The sequence below is a fragment of the Budorcas taxicolor genome, chromosome 21 (genome assembly GCF_023091745.1).
Source record: "Budorcas taxicolor isolate Tak-1 chromosome 21, Takin1.1, whole genome shotgun sequence".
In the NCBI taxonomy this organism is placed as follows: domain Eukaryota; kingdom Metazoa; phylum Chordata; class Mammalia; order Artiodactyla; family Bovidae; genus Budorcas; species Budorcas taxicolor.
The window spans coordinates 537,413-560,096 of record NC_068930.1 but is presented as its reverse complement, the minus strand read 5'-3'; the positions used below and the strand labels follow the sequence as shown (position 1 = coordinate 560,096).

Here is a 22,684-nt window from a genome sequence, read left to right as displayed (position 1 = left end):
CATTGCAGGCGGATTCTTTACCAACTGAGTTATCAGGGAAGTCCTCCACAGTAGCTGTTCCCAATTTCCACTCCCAGCATCAGTGTAGGAGGGTTCCCTTTACTTCTTCCCCTCTCCAACATTTATTGTTTGTAGCTTTTCAGTGGCCATTCTGACCCATGTGAAGTGATACTTTGTTGCAGTCTTGAGTTGTATTTCTCTAGTATTTAATAACACTGACATCTTTTCATGTGATGTTTTTTAAAAAGATGTGAGCTAAATCTACCTCTTGACATTGACTCCTTGACCATCTGCCTTGTTTTGAACTCTTTTCTGCTGACCCCCGCTAGGATATTTCCCACGCAGGTGTTTTTTTAGCACAGCCCCAAAGGCCTTGTAAGTATTAAGTGCCCATCAGCACAGGCTTGTTGTTTTGGAAAGTGCTCACAAGGTGGCAGCATTTCTTCATGTCCCTTTTCTCTTCTTGTAATTTGTTATTTTATATTGGAGTAGAGCTGATTTCTGATGTTGTCAGTTTTAGGTGTATAGAAACTTGATTCAGTAATCTATAAACATCTATTCTTGTTCGGGTTTTTTTTCCCATATAGATGATTACAGTGTGTCCAGTAGAGTTTACAGGGCTATTCTTTAGGCCCTTTTTGATCATCTATTTGATATATACACACTAATTCATATCAAATAGATGATCAAAAAGGGCCTAAAGAACAGCCCTGTGAACTCTACTGAACACACTGTAATCAATCGGAGAAGGCAATGGCACCCCACTCCAGCACTCTTGCCTGGAGAATCCCATGGACGGAGGAGCCTGGTAGGCTGCAGTCCATGGGGTCATGAAGTCAGAAACGACTGAGTGACTTCACCTTCTCTTTTCACTTTCATGCATTGGAGGAAGAAACGGCAACCCACTCCAGTGTTCTTGCCTGGAGAATCCCAGGGATGGAGAAGCCTGATGGGCTGCCGTCTATGGGATCGCACAGAGTCGGACACGACTGAAGCGACTTAGCAGCAGCAGCAGTAGCAGCAGTGTGTATATATGTCAATTTCAAACTCTAAATTGATGCCTCTCCACTAACATTTTCTTATAAATTGGTTTCCTACATTTGAGCCTATTTTGTAAGTTAGTTCATCTGTATGAATATACAGCTTCCAACTGTAAGTAATACAATATTTGTCTTTCTCTGACTGACCTCCTTCTGTTGCTGGCCAACACCTTGGCCTTCTCTGCCCACCGAAGCCGAATGAAAACCAGAGAGGCAGAATTTGGAAGAAACAGAATGGTGCCTTTTATTCTCAGGTAGTGGAGAGGGGAACGCAGCATGCTCCTGCCTCAAGAACTGTGTCCCTAAGGCAGGTGCTCACAGTCAGGAGCAGTCAGGAGTCGGTGATGAGGAAACAAAGGTGATAGGATCGTGATTTCTTCCTCTTGCATCATGTCAAAGACAGTCATAAACTGGCATCAGTAACCCATAACTGCATCTGGCAGTCTGGTGGCTCTGAGGCCTTCTTTCTGACATGTAACTACAAGGGGAAGGCTGTTGTAAAGGTAAACATCAGACAGATGATGTATTTAGCATAGAGTCAAGTGAAGCGTAGCTCCTGCAGAGCTAGGGAGCAGAAAAGCAAACTTAGTTACAGACATTCGGAATCAGGAGCAGTTAAAGTAAAATAAACTAGGAATGTTCAGGTCTGCTCACTGTTCTTCTTTATCTTCTTTACTCTCAGAGAAGTAAAAAAGAAAAACTCATTCCTCTTTTTCCCTTTTTACTGCAACAACTCCCCCATCAGTTTATCCCCTCCTAACAATGGAGGAGGGGAAATACGTCATTCTTGTCTGGCTGAGGACAAACTTCAGTTTTGCTCCGTTTGAAAATCACCAGCTATTCAGCCCAGGGACCATCTATCTCCTACTTTAAATTTTCCTTGAGATGTGAACCCCAAGAAATCTTTATTGGGGTGATGAGGGACAGATGGTCAGTCTTCTATAACTTCTTTAATGCTGACACAGAACTCATAGACCGTACCTAGTTGGGGTCATGGAGCTCTCACCCTGTTCTATTAAGGGGCCCCAACGTGACTTTTGCGGTTATTCCCACTGGATGTTTGGAGGAGTGGCTGTAATCTCTTTGGGGGCATGGGTTTTCTTTGCACATCATCTTTATCTTGATGTGAATCTGTGTCATCTGGAGAGACAAAATCAAACAGGTATTTAGAAAAGAAAAAAGAAAAACAAAACAGAGGCATAGATGAGTAAAACTGTTACTGCAGCTAGGGATCAAAGCAGGAGTAAGAACCAAGTCTTGTTTGATGACAATTTTGATTGTGGTCCAGGCAGAGTCAGTGCTTGGGTCATCCTGTCCAAAGGAATGGAACCATTTGGACTCAGAAGTAGTTGGAGAAACGACAACCTCAACATTAACAGACAAAATAGAAAAAATTAAGCCTGAATCCTAATTTAGATTTAACACTTCAAGGAGACTTGTAGCCAGGTAGCTGGTTGTCTAGGTTTATTTAAGTAGGTCTTAACCTTGTATTGATCATTACACATGCATTTTTTTTTTTCTGTGCAACATACAGTCCAGAGCAATTTCTCATTCTACACATGTAAGAGTTAAAAGAAGAGACCTTTAAAAAGTGGAGCGCTTCCCTAGTGGCTCAGACGGTAAAAGCGTCTGCCTGCAATGTAGGAGACCCGGGTTGGATCCCTGGGTCAGGAAGATCCCCTGGAGAAGGAAATGGCAATCGACTCCAGTACTCTTGGCTGGAAAATTCCATGGATGGAGGAGCCTGCTGGGCTGCAGTCCATGGGGTTGCAAAGAGTCGGACATGACTGAGCGACTTCACATTCTTTTTCTTTCTTTAAAAAGTAAGGCTGTAGTTATCTGCTGCTTTTATTTTTCGAACGGCTGACGGTATCCTAAGTCTAACACAGGTCAGAAAACTCAAGTTGTTAACAATACAAGGACTTGTCTGAAATCACACCATAGTGTCACCTAGTCAGTTCCATAGCTACTCTATGTTGACTTTAACTATAATTTTTCCTTAAATAGCCAAAGCGACTGTCCCTGTCAATGATGTTAATGTTTCTCTAGGTACAAGAAGATGCAAGACTCAGGGCTTACAAAATACCTACTCCTGAAAGTGTTTAACTATCTGAAGGGCTCTTCTGACAATTTTTCCAGAGCACAGAGTGCCTCATTCCTAATTTCCACCCTGAATTCCTTTCAGGGGGTATTGAAGGTCAGCAGCTTCAGTGGCCATGATTTAATTTCTGTAGAGATAGATGGCAAGTGCCAACTGGCTGAGCCCCTTCAGGTTCATGAAGCTGACTATGGTTTGAGGGCATTACATGACCATTTTGTTCCATGGTGCTAGGAACGCTCATTCCAAGTCTTATGAAGATTTTGTTGATAGGCCACTAAATGTGCTGTCACTGGACTAGGCCATAAAACAGTATTCAAAACTCTGTGGACTACCTGTGCTTCTGAATCTCTTGCGGTCCAGGAAAATATTCCCTTTGGTTCTTTTTTCCCATATCTAGAGTTACACTGTTGCAATTACTGACCTTATATGGGACTGTATACTATCATTTTATCAGTGACTCAGTCAAATACTTGGTAATGTAAGGGACAACACTTATGAAACAGGCAATATACAAAACAATATAAAACAAAATAGCTAGCAGTTAATAGCAAGGCCATAAATAAGAACTTAAGAACTTCCATTAGGTGCAGCCCAGTATATACCAAAGTCATCTGACTTAGCTTGTTCTGTACCAATCCGTATTTCTTAGGGAAACTATATATTGTCCATAAGGCACCCAGCCTGTTTTCTAGTATTACTAGACTGATTATCCTTAGTATGATTTAACTGTTTCCAGCACAGAGGAGGCTTTAAAATGTAAATTACCATAGCCTGATGTTAATAGCCTCATGGCTTCATTTAAATGCTTAGTTATGAACCAGGTATTACAATATAAACTTACTAGTTTATAAGCAGTTGGTATGCATTAAGGTTTCTTGTTCAGATGACCAAGGCTTGTTATGTGTAAGTCTGGCTGATAGACCTTTACAGCGTTTAGATTTAAGAGCCTCAGACAGCCTTCTGTGTCCAGGCTAGCTAGCTATGCTCACTGCATGACAGGCCAATGAATCTGAGAGATGAGGTGTTGAGGCAAGGAAGAGAAATTAAAATCGGGGAGCCAGCTAAGAAGATAACAGGCTAGCACCTCAAAATAACCACCTCCTCAGGGCCTGGTTGCTAGGTTTTTTAATTGGATGGGGGAGGTAAGAAACACAGTAAAGTAAAAAAGGCTATTCAATGCTTGCAAATGTCCCCTAGAATGGGAAGGCAGGGGAATGTGTTAAGTTTCACTTCTTTACAGTCCTTCGTAGGTGGGTGGCTCAGGCTGCAGGCCATACATAATGCTTACAATAACAAAAAGGGTTAAAGTCACAGAAGCAGACCCAGTATAAATTTAAGATTAACCCTTCCAGGATACAATTCCCCTTCTCAATGTCCATCTCACAATCTTGTGGGAAAAGGGGGGCCATTTTGCTTGTCAGATGGATCTTCCTGGGAGTGCCTGCCATTAGTGCTGGTGTTTTTAAATGTCAAGACTAGTCTTCCTTTGTTCCTCTTGGAAAAGGAAGAGAAGTTTACACCTGCAAATTTAGAAATAGTGAACTTTAAACATAAAGGTAGCATCTCAAGCTAAGAAATTTAGCATCTTTCTATGCATGGGAAGATGCAAGATTCTGGGCTCATGAAATCATATTTTATATACCTTAGGTAACTGGGGCCTGTAATCCTGCATTCTCAGTTTCCTCTAGGTTCACCATAGGGAGTGGTTGGAGTGGCTGTAGTCGAATGAAGGCCAGGTGGCAGGCATTCCCCTTTCTCAGGGCCCACTGACTCACACTGAAGGGCTGCAATCGCTCATTCCATGTCTCAGGTCTTTCCTTCCTGGTCACGAATGACCGTTATCTGGAAAACATTTCATGATCAACTTTTGTCCCAAGGCGCTGGAAGGTTCATCCCAATTCAGTCAAAAAATTCTTGATGTCACACCAGGTGTCAAGTTTTGGACCAGGCCCAATCAATAATTAAAATTTTCTGGATTCTAACTGTAATCCAGGAGACATTATCCCTTGTTGTTTCTTCCCATACCTAGAATCACACTATTACAATTATTTTCTCAAAGTATTCAGTCATATTAGTTTTGTTGGAGGCCTGATTTACACACTAGTTACTGTTAAGAGACAACAATCTAAACTAAAGAGGATGTAAGTCATACAGACAATGACATGGTACAGCACAGACACACAAAGCACAATCTGAAAACAAAGAACAAATTTCACTAATGATTGGTATTACCAGTTATAATCCAGTTATAATTACTGAGTGACCAAAGGAGTTGTAACTGATTTAATGAGCTATCTGCACTTTCACTGTATTGGCCATGCACACTTATCCATGACTTAATCTCTGAGACAAGCATATGTTACTAGCACGATCAACCAGGTACAGAGAAAAAGACAGATGCTCCAACAGGTATAATCTACCAAACTACTGCAAGTTATAATTAATTGAAGGAGTTTTACATACACCTGGAAAACACAGATTTACACCAATAATTCTTTAAGACAGATACCATATACAACTGTATATAGTAATTTACTCAGTTCTATGTAACTAATCCTTTCTGTTAACAGCTTTATGAAATCATCAGTTTTCTCAATACAATTCTTCAATTATTTTTACTCAGTTCATTAGTATGTTCTAAAAGTCAGAAACTTGTAAAGTCCTTTTTATATGAAGAGGAAACATTTTGCAAAGACATTAGAGTAAAACCATAACTGTGTATATTAACAAAAGACTTAAGGAAGCAAGTTTAAATCTGATTACTGTTGTGACATACAACACCTTTATTACAAAAATTATGACTAATAATATTTTATTAGGAACTCTATACAATCTCTAGAATATCTGTACCACTTACCATAAAACTTATTTATTTATTGGAAAACACTTCCTTTATAGTTTAACATACCAAATGACCTTGATTAGTTTAGTATCTCCCTTTGGGGTCCCTCAGGGGCCCTTTGAAGCACCTCAAATTTAGTTAGAGGTCAAACGAACTTTATTATAATTTGATCTTGGAAGCCCTGTCAAAGGAACACACAAACATTTTAAAATACAGCAAGGCCATAGGTCACTGTGAAACAGCCAAGTGACAATAAAAGATCCCAGAGGCAAATACAGATTATTTAAAAGGTAAATAAATTGAAATCTGTTATTAAAGGCAGTTTAGCATCTTCAGAAAACTTGCCTGTTTTAACAGAGAAAAACCGAATTTCCGTTTTACACCAGCTTAAAGGTTTATTTACTGAATTAATAACTTATTTTAGACTTAGTCAATCCTGACTGATCACCTACAAAACCCCTTCTGGGGTCCGTTTTCTACAAACCTTTCATCAGTTATTTCAGCACTTTAAGTTTTAAGTTTTAGAATATCTGAAAAGATCCTAAAACATATTTCTAAAAGTTTTTTTCACATTTAAATTGGGCCTCCACCCACTTGTGGGTGTATCAGTTAGCTTCCTGATATGTTACAAAGAGTGTACTGAGGCTCAAGGTCTATTGGAAACTGTCTAGTCTACCATCCTGAAATTATTTGACTATATTCAGCCTGTGTAATGTCCTTAGATTATGTCATTCTTTAAAAGATTGTGCCCTGCTCCTTTTCTTCTGTTTCATTTCCCCCATCAGATTGTATTCCCATATTCTCATGGGAAGCAGAGGGGTGAAGGGCTACCTTCTGTAATTGCTTTAAAGCTGACTGACCCGCAGAACTCTTCTCTAATGGGGGCCCACCCTCGTGTCCATGGCGACAGCCTGTAAGACCTGTTAAGACCAGTGAATCAGAGGAAGAGGATGGTGAAGAGGCTTCCCAGGAGGAATGTATTGAAGGGGAAGGTACTATCCCTTCCAACCCTTCTAAGGAGGCACTCTCAAAGGCTGGCTATAATGCATTTAGGATTGGAGTTCCTTTATCCATCGTACCCAAGAAAATCCCAAAGAAAATCATAACCCCATCTGAGCCAGATGATTCAGAACGTGGGAGAAGAAAGAGAGGGCCAAAACACAGGTAACCGTCTCCTTGACCCCCTCACTTGCCCATCTCCAGAGGGTAACCCTCTGCCCTTCGGCAGCTGGGCTGGGATTCAAAGTCTTCCCTTTAGCCGGGGAAAGAGGACAGGAAAAAGAGATCATTAGCCTTTTGGTACAACAAAATCCAGAACCATTTGGGCTGGCTTGGTTTAGTATTTCACCACATTTACATTATCCTGGTCTTTCCCAGGTGGTGCTTGTGGTAAAGAACCAGCCTGCCAATGCAGTAAACACAGGTTCGATCCCTAAGTCGGGAAGATCCAGCAGAGGACAACATGGCAACCCACTCTAGTATTCTTGCCTGCAGAATACCATGGACAGAGATGAGCCTGGCAGTCTACAGGGTTGCAAAGAAACACAACTGAAGCCACTTAGCACGCAAGGTCTTTCCTTTCAGTGGCTTCCAGAGAACATAAATTGCACTGTTCATCTGTGCGTGATCTCTTCATCTGGGTGCCTGGCACCCCAGGGTCCTTTTCTCCCTCTGCCTGATTTCTGCTCTTCCTCCATTCCACATAGCTGGCCATGAATCTGAATAACTGCAAGTATGAAAGTGGTAAGCATCTAGCTCATCACTCACACCACTGGGCATCAGAGGATATTTTGGGCTGCAGCTTTCACTCAGAAGATGTCCCACGATTTGCTCCCAGCCCCTAGATCTCGTTAGGCTGACTTATGACCTGGATTGAGCCTCCTGGCCCAGCTACCGACAGCTGAAACATCACTGTTCCAATTACTCTCAATGCTAGAGTGGGAACCTCCAGTTAGCTGACAAGGAAAAATAACAAAATCACCATCACCCCCCACCTCCTTCATAGGTTTTTATCAGCGATGCAACGAGACCAGGTTAAAACTGTGTTTTCAAGGCAGGTTTTGTGGGGGCTTCAGCAATTAAAAAAAGAAGAAAAATCACCAGCTAGTTTAGTCATGTCCTCCTCTGTTTATCTCCAATGGCATCTGTGCAAGGAGTCCCCAAAGTACTAGGCTACCAGTGTGACCCCCTTCCAAATGTCAGCTCCCCAGGCCAGAAACCCTCCTACTTGAGAGAACTGACAGAATAGACAGCCAGGCTCTAGTTTTCAGAACAGATTTTGGAAGGGCCCCAACAACCTCACGAACTTGGAACTGTCACAGTGGTAACTAAACTGCAGAACTGAGGTTAAGAACTGCCTGCCCTGTTCATCCTGCTCTCCAGTCAGGTCTGTTCCTTCCCTGAGCCAGCTGCAGTCCCATGGCTTGCTTCCAGCACCCAGGCTGACTCCACTAACCTCCCTCTCTCCATAGTGTGCTGGGCAGTCCAAATGTGTGGCCTCAAGGAGGTGGGGAAGGACGAAGGGTGGCCTGTGTACTCAACAGACTGCTCTGTCTCAGTGGAACGATTCATGGACATGAGGAGGTTTCAGGTTCAACCTCCCTAATCAGTACTTTGAATCTGACCTTTTGGAGCAGGAGATGCGAAAGTAGACAGCAAAGGGAACCTTCCACAAAGGTCAGTGACAGGACAGAGGCAGAGGGGGCAGGATCCTTGCAGATGACGGGGGACTCATCTGTGGAGATCCGGCATCCATCTTTCATGTACCTTGTAGCTGCTACCAGTACACCTGGACGCTATGGAGTTAAAAGAAACTGAGGGAGAGGAGGAGCTGGAGCACAGGATGGCCCTGCTTCAAAGGGAAACTCTCATCCGAAGTCTGGGGAGTGTAAAGCAGCTCGCCTGCATGCTGCACCTCAGGCAACAGGTCCAGAAAACCCCCCCCCCCCGAGTGTCAGGCGAGGGTCCCTGGACAGGGTCTCACAGGACAAGGGAACAAGGGCTGTAGCGGCACATGGCGGTGGCCACAGCCGAGGAAGCTAATGGGGTCGTCTGGCAGTGGAGTCTGGGAAAAGCCGTGTATCCTGGGCCTTGGGAAAGGGTCTCTTGGCTCCTTTTGCATCTGTTCCAAAGCGCGCTTGTTTCTAGTAATGACATCCAGCCAAGGGCTGTCTCACTTACAAGACATGAGCTCGCTATCTTGACTGACAACTAGTATGTTCAAACTACCGCACAACTGCACTATTTCACACACTAGCGATGTAAAGCTCAAAATTCCACATCACTCCAGATGCCATCTGCAGAATGTCACCTGGCTAAGAGATCCAGCAGCCATCGACCCCTGCTCACTGTCAGTGAAGACATCTGGACATCTGAAAGCCAAAGTCAGGCTCCTGAGCCTTAAGTATGCCAAACTAGCCTTGGTCACTCTGACCTGGGTTAAGTCCCACTAGCAAACATTACAGCTGGGGTGTTCCCCAAATACTCTATGATGCTGCCAACAGTGTGGGAACAGGGGAGGGAGTGGAACCATTTATTTACCTCCTTCTATGTACTAGACCAGAGAAGGCAAAGGCAACCCACTCCAGTACTCTTGCCTGGAAAATCCCATGGACGGAGGAGCCTGGTAGGCTGCAGTCCATGGGGTCGCTGAGGGTCGGACACAACTGAGCAACTTCACTTTCACTTTTCACTTTCATGCATTGGAGAAGGAAATGGCAACCCACTCCAGTGTTCTTGCCTGGAGAATCCCAGGGATGACGGAGCCTGGTGAGCTGCCGTCTATGGGGTCGCACAGAGTCGGACACAACTGAAGCAACTTAGCAGCAGCAGCAGCATGTACTAGATCCTGGTGATACAAATTGCAGAAAGAGTCCTAGCAGTCAATGCATATAATGGGGACATGGACAAGTAAACACACCAGTTACAATACCAAACAGTAAAGATGCTGGAGGAACGCATGTGATGCCATTCCCCTGTGTTGGTTATTGGGAAAAAGGTTGGGAAAGAGGTGATTGTGTCTCCTCTGCGAATACCAACTCGGGGGGACCCATGTTTCCACTGCAGAAAGCCAAGCCAGCAAGGCCAAAGCCAAAATCCTGGCAGGATCTGTGCTACCCTCTTTAACCCTGAGCCAGGCTATCTCCGCAACAGGAAAGAGTTGTTAAGTGGCTCGTGGACTGAATACACTTTGCCCTCCATGCTGGACTCTGGACACAGAGCAGCTGAGGTCCGAGCCCTCACTCTCTGCCCTGCCTCTGCACGCCTGCTGCAGCAAACCCCTGTACTCCTTGCATCAGGCAGCAGGAGTGAATGCAGGAAGGAAGGCCAACACTCAAGCTCTCTTCGAGAACCACCCCACCTCGGGTTTCCAAAGGGGTAAAGGTGTTAACTGAGTCCAAGCTCTCTCTGCTCGCCTAGTGACAGGACAGTGAATCTGAGAGACAAGGTGTTGAGGCAAGGCAAGGAAGAGACTTTAATCGGGGAGCTAGCAGACCCAGAAGATGGCAGGCTGGTGCCTCAAAATAATTGTCTTATTTAATATGTTGATGATAAGACCTGTCTATACTATTATAATTAGATCAACAAATTTGTACCAGGTACTAATTTAAGATTAAGTACTTCCCAGTTCATGTGAACCTGAAACTCCTTTATCTTGTATTTAGAATTGTTTGGTTTATAAGCGTTTATTACTATTACTTAAGCCAATTAAATAGAGCTCTTTTTACAGATGAACCACGCCAATGTTATTCATATATATATATATATACACACACACACATACATATACACACACAAACAGCGAGGCCTCCAAACTGGCTTGTCCCATAAAGGAAAAGCCCAGATCGAAGGGGAAAAATGTTCCCGGTGTGTACACGGGGGCAACTTGCCCTCCAAAATGGAGCCCCTCGGCTCTAACACAAACGGACACAAAACAAGCAGACTGGCTGAACCCGCTATTGAATTGGGCAGACTCACCCTACAAAATAAATTGAGTCCATCGACTCCAGAAGTTTGTCCTTTCCTCGTCTCAATTGCTAAGCACTAGGGGCAGCCAGTGCTGCTTCAGGGAACTTTGAAGCAGAGAACCTCAGGACAACAATTGGTCCCAACAACTGCTAGAGTCTTGCCCTAATATTCCCTGATCGGGGCCGGCTAGCCAGGAGCAGCAAGGTTCCTGGCTGGCTAAGCCAAACTGTTACCAAGTCCAAGCTCCTTCTGCTCGACGCATCACACGCCAGTGAATTCCAGAGACGAGTTGCTGAGGCAAGGAAGGAACTTTAATCAGGGAGCCAGCTGGCCAAGAAGATGGCAGGCTATCGCCTCAAAATTACCATCTTGTCAGGGCCTGGTTGCCAGGTTCTTTTATGGATCTGAGATGGAAGGGTGGTGGAGGTGGGTGAGGAAATAAAAGTAAAAAGACTATTCAATCCTTGCAAATGTCCCCTAAAATGGACAGTCTTTCACAGGTGGATGGCTCAGGTTGCAGGCCATTATAAATGTTTACAGTAACAAAAAGTGTTAAAAGTCACAGAAACAGACCCCAGTGTAAATTTAAAAATTAGTCCTTCCAGGTTACACTTATTCTCCCTGGGGAACATTCTCACAGTCCTTCCTTGACTCATTCCACAGGTGAGAACAAATCCACTCGATGAAGCTGTACCAACACCACCATGAGGATTCCCACCTGGGGTGATAGCAGGGCTTACATGGGGAAGTACCGCCCTTCTTTAAGCACGTTGGCTTCCTCTTCCAGAAAAGCTGCTTCCAAGGCCAGGGAGGCGTGTGCCAGGTACTGTGCCCGACCTTCTCTGTCTGCCTTGTGGGGGCAGATCCCAAATCTGAATTGCTCCTCAGCAGGGTAGAGGGGAAGCCTGACACTTGAGGAAAGAGGAAATGGGGTTATCAATTCTACCAGACTCTTTTCTTTCCATCCTGAAAAAACAGAAAGTTTTTTTTTATTGAAGTATAGTAAATTATAAAGCTGAGACACCACACCCTCCCCCCCACCCCCAGCAAATTTCACAGCACCAAATGTCAGGATGGTTTATTTCTCTTCCTCGGTTCTTGTCTAGTCGCCACAAAAATTGAGAGCTATGAACCAAAAGGTGTAGAACAACAAACAAATTACAGCTCAGTTCAGCTCAAGCAGACAGATCTTTTATTAGTCCAACACAACCGAAGAAGTCCTCCTCGTTCTTCCTATTGATCCCGCTTGGCTTCCCCCTTTAACACGTCCAGTCTCCTCCTGCTTGTGCCCAGTGCCAATTACAAGTTATATAACAGCAGGTAATGTTGTTTATATCTTCCCATAATTCCATCTGTTATAATTAGATGTAGAATATTCATGAGCCCTTAATGCCTAAGGTTACTTGGAGAGTCCCACTTCTGTCCATTATGTGCTTAGGGAGCCTGTGGAAGAGTTGAAAAGTCCCTGTGGTTATTTTGCAGCATATCTGTGAGCTCTCCTGGGTGTGTCTGGGATGGGAGTTTAGAGATGGGTTTGCATCCCTTTCAGCCAAGCCTCTCCTTGTTGCTTCTACCTAACTTCCTACCTAAGAGTTCTCTCCCCAGTGCCCTGAAACAACAGAAAAAAGCGATCCAGTTCCAGAGGATTCAGAGATAAATGGAGGTGCCAGGTGCCCTGCCCAGGACCCAGTCATGGGAAGCCATGGAGCAGCTCCAAGACAGACTAAGTTTTTTGTTTTGAATACATAATACACTACATATGGCTCAAAACTGAAACAATATAATGGGGCATATGCTTTGAGAAGTGTTAACCCTCCTAGTGTTCTATGGATCCTCTTTTTAATAATTTTTTGGTGTCACTTTCTAGGTTTCCTTCTGAAAATACAAGCAAGCTCATAATATAGAATGTTTTCACTTTCGTAGTCTGAAACAGGATCTATAAACTTTTCTATACTATGCTTTATTCACTCAATACATTCCATTCTACTTCTCAAAAGAGCGCTCCTCATTCTCTTTTGTAGATGCTTAACAAACTGCAGTTTATTTTACTGGTCTTTTATGGTGGGCACTTGAATTGTTTTCACTCACTCGCTATAACAAATAGTGCTCTAGTACATAAATTTGTGTGCACATCAATCTACATATCTGCCAGAAGTATCTGTTATTCACATTCCCAGAAGCAGGGTTGCTGAAGCCAAAGGTAAATGGATTTGCATTTTGATAAATATTGCTAAATAGTCTTCTTTAAGTCATGTTCCACTTTTCATTCTCATCAGAGTAACTTTGGGGTTGAGATTTAGAATAAAGCGTGTTTTATAAAGATGATCACAATTTTATGAGCCTATAACACCTCTCTTCTGTCAGCTTCCTGTATTGAATACCAGCCTTTTCAACTCTTCCAAATTCTTACCTGTCAACTCCCCTTTGGGGATCAGTAAATAACTTTTTTTTCGGAGAAAAGTCAGGCCATTAGGTAAAAAAAAGCTATTAAAGGCTCTTGGCCTCCTCCTTACCTTCCACTCTCAATCTTGTACTCTACTCACATCACTGGGGAAGTGGCTGTCCTTCACTTATCTAGGACCTGTCCTTTGGGTACTCTAGGTCAAATTACTACCTAATTCCTCACAGACCTCCATCTGTCAACTTAATGTTGTCGGTGTTGTGGGTTGGACTCAGTCTATCAATAACCAGTGCTGTGGCTGGACCAGCCCTTGCGGGTCTTAAGATTACAAGATTCCCTTCAATAACCATCAAGAAACTATGGTGGTGGGTGAGGGAAGTTTAACACTTACAGGACCTGGAAATTACATGGCAAACCTGAGGCCACACCGCACGGTCATGGGTAGAGAGAACAAGGGCCTGGAGTTCTGTTTTTATTGGGGTCGATTGCTGGGGCCTGGAGGTTTTTATTTTGGGGAGTGGATCTTATGGTTTTGAGGCCTCACTCTTTATTGGTGAATTTAACAGGAATTTAAGGCACAGGAAGAGAAAAAGCAAGTGGCCCAAGTAGTTAGCAGTTATTGTAGTCAACCATAAATCTCTCAGAGAAGGCAATGGCACCCCACTCCAGTACTCTTGCCTGGGGTCGCTAAGAGTCGGACACGACTGAGCAACTTCACTTTCACTTTTCACTTTCATGCATTGGAGAAGGAAATGGCAACCCACTCCAGTGTTCTTGCCTGGAGAATCCCAGGGACGGGGGAGCCTGGTAGGCTGCCATCTATGGGGTTGCACAGAGTCGAACACGACTGAAGCGACTTAGCAGCAGCAGTATAAATCTCTAAAACAAAGGTGCCTCAGTGTGTGTGTTGGGGGGCGGGGGCGGGGGGGTGGTGGGCGGCGCAGCACCCAGTCTTTTATCTGTTGTATGCCTGGCAGTGTATTTACTGAAGACAGCCATCTTTGAAGAGCAGGCAAAGCTTGCAAGCAAAGCTTCAGTCAGTCACTTGGACTACAAAAAAAAAAAATGAAACCCAGCTGTCAAGGCTACACCATACTCCCTCCTTAGTTCCCTCCTGGCTGCCTGCTCTTAATGAAACTGCTCATAAATATATCAGTGACTTCTTCAGTGCTAGGAATAACTGACTCTCAAAACTTGAGCTTGCCTAACATTTCTCAGCATTTGACCTTGTCTGCATTCTTGAATTCTCTCTTGACCCAGGGGACCACTCACCTATTGGTGGGACTGGTTTTCTGTTTCCTCCCTGGGCTTCCCTTCTTTCTCCTGTGCCTGCAGTTTTTTAAGCTGTGTTCTGGGTTGTTTTATCTCACTCTGCCTGATGCTAGGTGGCTTCAACCACCACTGCTGTTGGTTTCCAGATCCGTTGTGTCCGGGCCAAGTTGTCGTTCTGAATCTATAGTCAGCTGTGCACTAGACATCGCTGTATGGCTGTCACACAAGTTCCTCAAACTCAACATGTACAAAATAGAATCATTCTTGTTTCCTGACAGTTTCACTCTGCTCCTGTTTTTGCTATATCCCTGAATGGTCCCACCAATCACCCACTCTAAAAATACTGACTCAGCCTATTTCTTAACCCAATATTTAGTTTCTTACCAAGTACAACCATTTGGTCTTCTTAAAATATATCTCAAGTCTCTTTTCTCCTCTGCTCTCGTTGTCCCCGCCTCAGTTCAGACTGCCTGAATTACTGACAGCCTCTTGCCTGATCTTTCCACCTCTGGTCTTCAACAAAAAGAAACACTGTTACTGAACCAGGTAACTGAACCACATCTGTTTGCCTGATGCAGGGCAAACCAGTGCTGAGACCCTGAGGTCTGCAGCAGAGAAAGCAATTATTTTCAGGCAGCCAAGCAGGGAGACGGGAGAACAAATCTCAAATTGGCCTCCCTGAAGGGATAGGCTTAGGATATTTATGGGGTAAAGAAACAGCGTGGTGGGACTTCCTGGTGGTCCAGTGGCTAAGACTTCATGATCCCAATGCAGAGGACCTGGGTGCAATTCCTGGTTGGGGAACTGGATTCTGCATGCCACAGCTAAGACCCAGGGCAGTCAAATAAATAGACATTAAAAAAGAGAAGCAGGGTGATTTGAAGCTTCAGGAAAGGTTACTGACATTGATAGGTCATTCAGTGGACACTTGTGCAGGCCCAGGTGAATGTTCAGTGGTCTCAACTAGTTTGAGCTGGGCAAAACTAGCCCCGTGTCCTGAGTAACAAGCAACTATTGCTACATCGACCCCTTAGCTGAAGTGCTGACTACAGTGGGCAGTTAGAGGAGTTGTATGATATATTTTCTAGGCTGTGAAGCTGGGAGGGTATGCAGTTTGCAGGAACAATTAAAGCACTCTTGGTCAGTGAAAGCAAGTTACAGGTTATTATTACTCATTAATATACAGATTATAGTTCAAGGAATCTAATTAATGACTGCCCCCTATTTGACTTCACTGGGTTGAGCTTCAAAATGAAAATTTGCTCATGGCATTCTGCTGCTTAAAATTCTTTCTTAGTTCACTGTTGCTCTGAGATAAACTCCAGAATGCCTAAGCGAGGCATGGTCTTCCTGCGGCTCCCACTGTCACACAGATTGAGCTCCTTCCAACAAAGGTGATGTGCTTCCTTGTATTTCACCTGCTGCCTGCTCTGCCATCAGTTCCTTTGACCCTCTCTTTCCTCCCCTCTGCCAGCTTTTTACAACTGCTCAAGCTTTCAGACCAGCTCTAGAGTGGACTTCCTGAAGCAATTCCTGGGCCACCACACAGGTGTGGTGCTAGCCTGTCCCTGCTTTTCCTTCCCCAGTTCTCTCCTAGCATCCTCTGCTGGGATTCTTCTCATAAGTGTTGCCATGTGTTAATACATCTGTCTCCACCACCAGATTACATGTGTTTTTTTGGAATGTCTACTTAGGGATAGGCCCTGGGCTGGATATTTATTAAACATTGTATCATTCAATCAACACAGCAGTCTTTTTTGTTTTGTTTTTGGGTGCTTAGTGGGGCAGACAGGATCTTAGTTCCCCAACCAGAGATCAAACTCACCTGCACTGGATCTTCCAGCTCCCTGCACTGGAAGCACAGAGTTTTCATTACTGGACTGTCAGGGATGTCTGAATCATATGTTCTTTGAAGGGACAGACTTGCCTGTTCTTCTTGCATCCCCAGGATCTAACTGGAACCTGCCATGCAATGAGAGGAATCCAACTGATATGAAATGAAATGACTAGGAGCAATTGGGTGCTGCTGTCAGCAAAGAAGAATGGACTGTAGCCATTTAGTGGCACAAGACAGAGACTGCATTTGCAGTTTTTCTAAGAGTTCTTCTTTTCATGTATTTATCACGAGTGTCACATTATTCATTAACTGTTCTGATAGGAGACGTCTTCACAGATGGAAAACCTGCTTCTTTTTTTTCATAGGTATTTACACAGGGAATATGCAGTCTTGGTCAGTTCCCAGGTTGGGTGAAAGCTGTGATATCAGCACCATAGTGATCCAAAGGGTTTTAAAAAGCAAGTTTGTACCCACATTTGAATAGAAACTGAAGCAGGTTCAAAAAGTCCTCAAGAAAATCGGGCTTGCCCGCTTGCTCCGGTAGTTCCCAGGCCCTAGGGATTGCTCCAAACTACTTTCTGCAAGCCAGTCTATATTGGGGCTCTTTGCTGATGCCCAGGGATGAAGTCTCATCCAAAGGCCATGGTCACAGCACAGCTTTGAAAGCTATACAACTGAACACTCAATGATCAAGGAGACAGAAGGAAATGAATAAAGGAGTCCAGGGCCTGGAGGAGGGGAGAAGAGCTTTATGCCTGTTGCTGTTGCTCTAGGTCACCCCACCAGCGGCTGTGGGGGCGCCAGAGGTTGGAAGAGCTGAAGACAGGGGACCAGATCTTCAGCAACAGAGTCGCGCAGAGGAGATGAGAGTTCTTCAACAGCAACAGCAACAGGTACTTCCAGTACAGAATCTGAGTCAGAGACGTGCCATGTGACACACAATCAGGCAAGTATATTTGGTCTGCCTGGGTTTCTGTGTATGGATTATCCACCTGGGAAGCAGGGGAAACGATGAGCATGAAATGTTGGATGAAAGGTTTGAATCTGACAAAAGGCAGAGGACTTCACAGAGCAGATGTGCCTGGGAGTGGGGCAGTGACCAGCCAGGTAGAGTCCAGCCTACTGGAGCAGAGCCCCTGCTCTGATCCACATGGATCCTCAGGACTCACCCTTCTCCCTTGCGCTGTGTGTTGAAACCAACCCATACTGCACGTGTTGTTACATGTTTCCATGATACCTGCAATATGTTTGGGAGGAGATCACCTCTTCTTGTTTTACCATCTGAGCCACCAGGGAAGCCTTCTTTTTGATTAATGAATACACAGTTCTGGAACTGCTTAGTCAATCAGTTATCTTCATTATGTGCAAAATGAAGCAAAATGTAACACAGCAGTCTGTGTTAATTTGTACTCTGTGGGACTGGGAGGGTTTACCTGGGAAGGGAAGGGAAGAGGCACAGAGTCCCTAAATGCAGGGAGAGAGATGTGGCCAGAGGAATCACCAAGAAAGGGCTCTGTACTTATCAGCCCTGCTCAGTGAAGGACTTTGACACCTAAAAACTGGATATTAGGCCTCCCCTAAATCCCAAAGAAAGGCAATGCCAAAGAATGCTCAAACTACTTCACAACTGCACTCATCTCACACACTAGTAAAGTAATGCTCAAAATTCTCCAAGCCAGGCTTCAGTAATATGTGAACCGTGAACTTCCAGATGTTCAAGCTAGCTCAAGAGGAACCAGAGACCAAATTGCCAACATCCACTGGATCATCAAAAGAGCAAGAGAGTTCCAGAAAAACATCTATTTCTGCTTTATTGACTATGCCAAAGCCTTTGACTGTGTGGATCACAATAAACTGTGGGAAATTCTTCAAGAGATGGGAATACCAGACCACCTGACCTGCCTCTTGAGAAACCTACATGCCGGTCAGGAAGCAACAGTTAGAACTGGACATGGAACAACAGACTGGTTCCAAATAGGAAAAGGAGTACATCAAGGCTGTATACTGTCACCCTGCTTATTTAACTTATATGCAGAGTACATCATGAGAAACGCTGGGCTGGAAGAAGCACAAGCTGGAATCAAGATTGCCAGGAGAAATATCAATAACCTCAGATATGCGGATGACACCACCCTTATAGCAGAAAGTGAAGAGGAACTAAAAAGCCTCTTGATGAAAGTGACAGAGGAGAGTGAAAAAGTTGGCTTAAAGCTCAACATTCAGAAAACGAAGATCATGGCATCTGTTCCCATCACTTCATGGCAAATAGATGAGGAACCAGTGGAAATAGTGTCAGACTTTATTTTTTTGGGCTCCAAAATCACTGCAGATGGTGACTGCAGCCATGAAATTAAAAGACGCTTACTCCTTGGAAGAAAAGTTATGACCAACCTAGATACCATATTCAAAAGCAGAGACATTACTTTGCTAACAAAGGTCCATCTAGTCATGGCTATGGTTTTTCCAGTGGTCATATATGAATGTGAGAGTTGGACTGTGAAGAAGGCTGAGTGCCGAAGAATTGATGCTTTTGAACTGTGGTGTTGGAGAAGACTCTTGAGAGTCCCTTTGACTGCAAGGAGATCCAACCAGTCCATTCTAAGGGAGATCAGTCCTGGGTGTTCATTGGAAGGACTGATACTGAAGCTGAAACTCCAATACTTTGGCCACCTCATGCGAAGAGTTGACTCATTGGAAAAGACCCTAATGCTGGGAGGGATTGGGGGCAGGAGGAGAAGAGGACAACAGAGGATAGGATGGCTGGATGGCATCACTGACTTGATGGACATGAGTTTGAGTGAACTCCGGGAGTTGGTGATGAACAGGGAGGCCTGGCGTGCTGCGATTCATGGGGTCTCAAAGAGTTGGACACGACTGAGCAACTGACCTGAACTGAACTGAAACACCCAGTATCAGAGAAGGCAATGGCACCCCACTCCACTACTCTTGCCTGGAACATCCCAATGATGGAGGAGCCTGGGAGGCTGCAGTCTATGGGTTCGCTAAGAGTCGGACACGACTGAGCAACTTCACTTTCACTTTTCACTTTCATGCACTGGAGAAGGAAATGGCCACCAACTCCAGTGTTCTTGCCTAGAGAATCCCAGGGATGGTGGAGCCTGGTGGGCTGCCATCGATGGGGTTGCACAGGGTCTGACACGACTAAAGCAACTTAGCAGCAGCAAACACCCAATATAAAGCTGATCCTCTTTTAATTGCTGGGGCTCTGAAAAAGACTGGGGTGTGGGCGTCTGTCCAAACACAAAAAATACAGGGCAGGCACAAGCTTTACAGGCTCTCAGCATAACCTCCTGCCACTTCCAAAAGCTTAAGCAGAATCATATTTTACAGTTTTTATCAGATTTTTACAAGGCTCTTGTGATCTAGGCAGAACAGATAATAGATTACTTTTACAAATTCAGTCTCAAGGGTTTCTGGATATACCCACAGCCATGCAACTCTGAGTGCATGACAGCACTGAGACTTGAACCCAGGTCTCACTCTTAATTTAAGGCTTCTAAAATTCCAGGAATCCTGGCATAATTTCTGTTAATTTACTGTTTCTTTTAGAAATACTTAATGAATATAATCACCAGAAAGTGATTTATCAAAAGACAAATAGAGGCATATTCAGGCAACATAAGAGTCCAATGACAGTTCTCAACAATGTCTCATTTTAACAATTTACCAGCAAAAATGGGCTAGTCAGAATTTAATATATATGCATTAGATATATACAGAATGCTTTTCTAATGAAAACACTGGTATCCCAAACCTGTCATTGACAGTCTGTTTATGTATCTTGTTGCTATTTCAAATGTCATTAATAGCAATTATAGTATCACTGACTGCTGTTAACTGGAGCATTTGCTCAATATGAGTGGGCAAGGCCCTGTAACATGCCAGTCAAAGGAATTCAGGTTCTGGTAACAGAGCAGTAGCCACACATGGCCTGTGTTCTCACCACTCTGTCACTTTCATGTAACTTACAATAAAAACAACAGTATTTTTACGATGTTAGAACGTAAACTGCCATTAGAACCTTAGAGCAGCAAGATGCTATTTGACTGCTTAAACAGGCATTTCTAATTCCTGCACATCATTTGACTTGCCCTTTCCTAGGGGACTACAAAGAAATAGAAGCATTTACTACTACCTTGGATGTTTTCCATTTACCTCATCCCCTACCATCCTAATGCTCACTAGCTTAAATCTTTTGTTCTCCAGCTTCCCTGGTGGCTTAGAGGGTAAAGTGTCCGCCTGCAATGCGGGGAAACCTGGGTTCAATCCCTGTATCAGGAAGATCCCCTGGAGAAGGCAATGGCACCCCACTCCAGTACTCTTGCCTGGAAAATCCCATGGATGGAGGAGCCTGGGAGGCTGCAGTCCATGGGGTCGCACAGAGTCGGACACGACTGAGCAACTTCACTTTCACTTTCTTATAAATGCTGATCTCAGGCTTTTGTACTTACTAGTTTGTTGTCCCCAAATTTTCACTTGGCTGCGTCCTTACCACTCAGGTCTCAGATCAAATGTTACTTTCATAGGCCTTCCCTAATCACCCTAGTCTAAAACAGCTCCCCTCGTGGTCTTAACTATCACCACACCTAGATTAGTTTTTCCCAGTATTTGAAATATACTAGTAATGCATAATTCATCATCACCTTCCTTGCCCCATTAGAAAGCAGATCCCAAAAGGGCAGGAGACCTGTTTCATTGCTGTAGTTCTACCCCCAACATAGTTGTGTTTGTTTTTTTTCCCCCCATCTTTAAGAATTTTTTTTTTTTAGCTGAATGGCAAGTGGAATCTTACTTCCCTGACCAGGGATTTAACCCATGTCCCCTGCAATGGAAGCATGGAGTCCTAACCACTGGACCTCCAGGGAATTCCCCAACATAGATTTCAATATTGGTTGAGTGAATGAAGAAATGGCTGGGAAACCTGATGTGTGTGCTCAGTCACTTCAGTCATGTCCTATTCTTTGTGACCCTATGGACTGTAGCCCACCAGGCTCCTCTGTCCATGGCAATTCTCTGGGCAAGAATACCGGAGTGAGTTGCAATGCCCTCCTCCAGCGATCTTCCCAACACAGGGATCCATCCCATGTCTCTTATGTCTCCTGCACTGGCAGGCGGGTTCTTTTCCACTAACTATACCTGGGAAGCCCAACCTACCAGTCAATCCACAATGGCAGAAAGCCCTGCATTTTATCTTTGCCATTAAGGTGGCCTACACTTCATGCAGGTTGACCCGTCCCTACTCTATACGGTCAGAGTCTCAGATCCTAATCCACTGGCACTGAGGTGTTGGGGATACTGTCATTCTCTCCTCCCTGGTCCCCCACTGCCCCAGCCCAAGCTGGGAGGTTGGACAGGGGAATAGGGATTCACTGGGCAGGGGTCAGAGGACTCCCTGGTGCCCTATCCCCAGTCAGTCCTAGTTCCTGACACCATGAAGGACTTTCGCATCATACTGGATGAGGGTGAGCTGCATTAGAGGGCACAGGTGTGGCATCTGCTGGAGGAGGCAACAGATGACAAGATCACTGAAGCTGGAGTGAAAGTTACTCTGGATGGAATGGGCAACTCACAGCAACCTTGGGGCCAGACTCAAGAGGCTAGCAAACTTATGACAGAAGGGACTCAGGTCCCTGTGATCTGGAGGATGTATGTGTCACTCGTCTGCGAATCGCAGCTTCTTCCTTTCTGTGCAGCTGAGATTTGATCTAACTAAAGGGGAGGGAGTGAGAGGAAGCTCAGTGAAAACTACTCGATGAGCAAAGGTTTGTTGTTTTTGTTTTTGGTTAATCTATTATAGAAGTTTTCAAACAATCAAAAGCAGACTATCGGAATGCAATGAATCCCTGTGTATCCATCACCCAGCTTCAGTATTTAACAAATGGCCAATCTTTCTTTGTTAACATGAATCCCAATCAACTCCCATATTTCCCAAAGGTGACTCAGGGCTTTCTGGAGACATACCATAGACTCCTCTGCCAGGACCTCACTAAAAAGCAAAAGAGAAGCCAGCTACAGAAGCCACTGTCTGCAGTCTAAAAGCAGTATTTACAGAAACCAAAACTAGCTTCTCAGTGTGGTCAAGCATAAAAAAATTGGAAACAGCAATCAACTTAACTCATCTTTAACTACTCCCCTATCCTTCCCCCTCCAACAAAACAACACTGGCAAAGCAAAGTATCATGTTATACTGTGGAAATTCAAT

General features: G+C 44.3%; 1 long non-coding RNA gene and 1 pseudogene across 2 annotated transcripts in view; one reads left to right on the top strand and one right to left on the bottom strand.

Annotated features, from left to right (window-relative positions):
• Nucleotides 1-1,298: 1,298 nt before the first annotated feature.
• The window catches only part of LOC128066854 (uncharacterized), a 33,640-nt gene continuing 12,254 nt past the window's right edge, over nucleotides 1,299-22,684 (bottom strand). For both annotated transcript variants that reach the window (XR_008201255.1, XR_008201256.1), the window contains exons 2-3: nucleotides 4,784-4,983; nucleotides 1,299-2,180 (exon numbers count right to left, since the gene is read on the bottom strand). This is a non-coding gene — a long non-coding RNA (uncharacterized LOC128066854). The remainder of the gene's footprint in view (nucleotides 2,181-4,783; nucleotides 4,984-22,684) is intronic.
• LOC128066852 (neugrin-like) lies at nucleotides 12,561-17,376 on the top strand (annotated as a pseudogene).